Here is a 4,501-nt window from a genome sequence, read left to right as displayed (position 1 = left end):
ATAATAATAATAATAATAATAATATCTTTTTTGGACACGTGGTGGTGCTTTCTCACCTTATTTTCCTATTTATCTCTCATATTAAACAATAATAATAATAATTTTAAAAAAAATATTAGATAAGAATAAATATTTAGATAAGGATAAACATTTGTTTTTATTATGATCATATTAAATAATAATAATAATAATAATAATAATAATAATAATAATTTTAAGCAAAAAAATTAGATAGAATATAAACGTTTATTTTTATTATGATCATATTAAATAATAATAATAATAATAATAATAATAATAATAATAATAATAATAATAATAATAATAATTTTAAACAAAAAATTAGTTAAGAATACACATTTAACAAAATAAAATGTTATAATAAGTAAATAGTACATTAAAGTTCATTTTTAAAAGATAAATCTATAATAAGTAAATAGTACATCAATGTTAATTTTTTTAAAAGATAAATCTTGATTATTGTTTGTATTAACATATGACATTATATTTTATTCAACACGTGTAATATACGAGTTTATTTAAATTATATCTTTTATTATTTATTATACAAAATTATATTTATGCAACCTGTGTAATACACGGGCTTTTAACCTAGTAACCTAATATATAATAATAGGACCCGCACGTTGGAAATTCGGTTGTTTTCAGTTCAGTTATTACGGTGCTAACACGTTAAAATATGGATGAGCTCGGTACCGGTAACGGCGCCGAAAGTACCGATCCGGAAAATCTCGAAATTAGGTACCGGCATCGAAAATACTCGGTACAATACGGTATGGTATTTGAAGGTAAAAATCAATAAATACAGGTATGGTGCTAGACCAGTGTCGACCCGAAAGTAACGATTCTGAAAACGCCAAAAGGTGGGTACTAAATTGGTACCGAAAATGATTTGGTATAGTCAATTTAGTACCGATACGATACCGGTTTGATTACAGGATTTGATACGATTTGCTTATCGATAATCTAAATATCCAAGTTAATTTTACATGCTACAATTCATTTATTACAGAAAAAGACAAAAAAGAAAGCAAAATAAGTTGTGTATATAAAAACTCATTCAAACGAAATACATTTTACTTACTGTGCAATTACTTGCATTGCTACGTTGCTACAGGATTTGATGAGCTCGGTAACAACCGATACGGTTCGGTACCGGTCAGTACTGGTATGACACCGGTATTTGAGGGTAAAAACCGGTGCCGAACCGGTTTGGTAAATTTGATACCGGTAGCGATACCCACATTTACTTATCACTTAAGATGTTACTATTCATTCATTTGTATTTTTAATATATAGGTAATATATAGGTAATAATCATTATAGCTTATGTCCAATTAGCTTATTTGAATTGTTTAACTTAGATTATCCAAAAACTGAAAAAAAAGCCCTCTAAATGCAAACTACATGAATGAGAAGAATAGGAGGAACTAGACAGTCACGAAGAGGCAACGAGGATTGAGGGAGTAGAGACGAGTTTGATTATCTTATCGATTTATCAACATCCAAGTATTAATTATTCAACCACATCAAGCAAATAAATTAAACCAAACATGAGTAAATATTAGTTATTTATTCTTCAATCTTTAAACTTGAACTTAGTTGTGAATACTTGATTCGTTTCTGATCAATCCATGTTATGTGATTTTATACTTTAATTGTGTATATTTGATTAAAGTGTAACTTAGTTAATTAAATGTGTAATTTTTTATGTGATCAGTATTCGTTACTTTGTTAGATTGTAGACTACCTAGACTTAGTCACTTGGTTATTAATTTTGGTGAAAGTATATACCTTACAAAGTTATAAGATTATTAATTTTAGTTGTTTTTTGCTTGTTTAGAGGTTCTTGAACGTCGGGAACAACTATAACAAGTAGTTTTTTTTTATATATATTCAAATGAATTTATATGTTTATTATGTGTATTTTTCAATGATATTGTACTTCTATGATTATATTGACTTTTATTATGTGATTCAACCCAACTCGTCCCGATCCGAAAATTCAGAATTCGGGTTATTATAAACTAACGTATCAAAAAAATGACACCACTAGAAGAAATTCCCGACTCCGTCACTGCTTCTTCTGATGATCAAGTCAGTTCTACAGCTTTAATTGAACATGTGTAATTGTACATTATCTATGTTAGCATGTAGTTACACAAAACTTATATCTAAAGTAGCAATTGTCATAAACAGAAACAAGCAAATTGTTGCAGAAGCGAGGTACGCCTCCATGACCTTGCACTAAATCAACAATTAGGAGAATTTAATGTTGCCAGACAACAACATAGCGCCTGTAGCTCAGTGGATAGAGCGTCTGTTTCCTAAGCAGAAGGTCGTAGGTTCGACCCCTACCTGGCGCGTATCATTTTTCCTTCATTTTTTAACCGTAATTATCTATATATTAAAAATCAAACGTTATGAACAGTAATAAACCCACTACACGTGTTTATTTCACCAGGTTTCATGTGTTTTATTCTTTCATTGCCACGCCCAACTTTTCCTTCTCCTGCTTCCAGTTATGCTATGCTTCAACCCCCTCACAGTTTTAACCGCCACAATCAGACGAAAACCACCTCCTCAACCTCCCCTTTTGTAGTCGTCAACTGCCCTATTACCGACGTTGCCATTCTGCCCCAAAACAAAGTCGGTGACATATTTAATTAAAAATGATATGTTGTTGATTGCTATGGTATTAACAAAAATAATTTAGGATTCTGACCTATATTTTTTTTTCAGTCATAGCAAGATCCTAGCATACTTTATTTTTGTTACTACTATCAAAATTTTTACCAAGAATTTCGCTAAAGATGACATGATTTTTTCCATTTATCAGCCTACCATTGGTTGTGGGCGAAGCTTGACAATGAAGACGGTGGGAGGGGGGGGGGGGGGGGCGAAAATGTATATACCTAAAAATTTCTATAGAACTGGGAGGTCGAAAACGTATATACCCAAAAATTTCTATACGAAAACTACATATATAACACTTCTGAGCGAAAAGTTCGGGGGGGTCGGGCGCCCCTCCCGTCCCCTCTTAAGCTACGCCCTTGTCTAGGTGCAAAGCAAATAAAAAGTGTGGGCCTTTTAGAGCATGACGCACAATATAAACATACCACTTTTAGGGATTTTAGACGTGTTTTAGAACAGTTTAGCCGGTTTCAATAGAACTTCGTCTGAATTTCGTCGGTATTTGCACATTTGCGCCTTGATGACAACGTATGAAACAGAACGTCATAGAATTATGATCATCCCAGACTCCCAACACCCCTATTGCTGCTTCGTTAATCGGTATTAATATTTTCTTTTGGGATACCCCTAAATTAGTGGGCTAGCTCCGTCACTGCCTTTTACTATCTTTTAATCTTGTCATAGAGGTTTGAATTAATTCACACGTTCGGATTCGAAAGCATTGAAAAAGTTGGTGGTGGCGATCTTTTACTCTTCGATGGTTTATTTGGAAAGCTCGTAATGATTTAATCTTCTTTTTTTTTGAACGGCATTTAATATTCTATTGATTGGGATTAGGTGTCTTCCAAAATGTTGCAAGCTCAATGCATCATCAAATCTAACTACAGTTGAAGAAATGTAACAATATCAGGCAGTTGATAAGTATCATCCATACATACTTATAAATAAAAACAGTTTACATTATACAAATTTATTTATTTTTTGAATCACATAGCTCCTTATTAGAAATACATAAACTTTATAACAGATTAATAATTTCATAATCTATGCACTAAATCATATTAAATAAGAAACTTGGAAAAAAAGGGATCATAATATATGCATTAAATAATATTTAATTTATTTGTAGACACAACAACGCGCCTGTAGCTCAGTGGATAGAGCGTCTGTTTCCTAAGCAGAAGGTCGTAGGTTCGACCCCTACCTGGCCCGTCTTTTTTATTTATTAATTTCTTTATGGTTCTTTTTTTTTTTTTGGTGTTTCTACGTCATTAATGTCAATGTTTATAATTAAAACTATTGGAACACTGATTACCGTTTTCTTGTTTTTCCTCCAAGCATGTAACATATGCTGCACCATACATTTTATTCTCGACGTTTCGGTATAAATTTTGTTAACAATGGAGTTGCATTCAGAACAAGGTATTTCTTTGGTATCATAGGCTATACGAGTGCCAAAATTGATTCTAACTAAACAATATAGGTACCGGTATTCATTTTTATTGTTTTTCAGATCGATGTAAGTCACGTGTCGACATGAGCATATCACCACTTTTTTTTGTTTTCTCTTCTGGTTATTATAGTGAGTGTCAACATCGTAACAAACAAAACCTATTACGACCAGATACCCGCCGCGTAGCGCGGGAAAATCCCACTAGTTTATATTGTTTTCAAAATTAGAATATTTGATCACTTGGATTTATTTCAAGTTATTAATTACTATTTATATATTTTCAATTAGTTTGGGCATTAACCACTTGTATATACGGCTACTTTGGTGTTTTGT

The 4,501-nt window shown here is 31.8% G+C and overlaps 2 non-coding genes across 2 annotated transcripts; both read left to right on the top strand.

Annotated features, from left to right (window-relative positions):
* Positions 1 to 2,314: 2,314 nt before the first annotated feature.
* On the top strand, positions 2,315 to 2,387 carry TRNAR-CCU. The gene has a single exon. It is a non-coding gene; the product is annotated as a tRNA-Arg (tRNA).
* A 1,467-nt stretch (positions 2,388 to 3,854) lies between these two features.
* TRNAR-CCU lies at positions 3,855 to 3,927 on the top strand. The gene has a single exon. It is a non-coding gene; the product is annotated as a tRNA-Arg (tRNA).
* Positions 3,928 to 4,501: the final 574 nt, after the last annotated feature.

The sequence above is a fragment of the Helianthus annuus genome, chromosome 1 (genome assembly GCF_002127325.2).
Source record: "Helianthus annuus cultivar XRQ/B chromosome 1, HanXRQr2.0-SUNRISE, whole genome shotgun sequence".
Classification (NCBI taxonomy): Eukaryota; Viridiplantae; Streptophyta; class Magnoliopsida; order Asterales; family Asteraceae; genus Helianthus; species Helianthus annuus.
The sequence above is the reverse complement of the archived record's forward strand: the minus strand, read 5'-3'. Positions and strand labels throughout refer to the sequence as shown.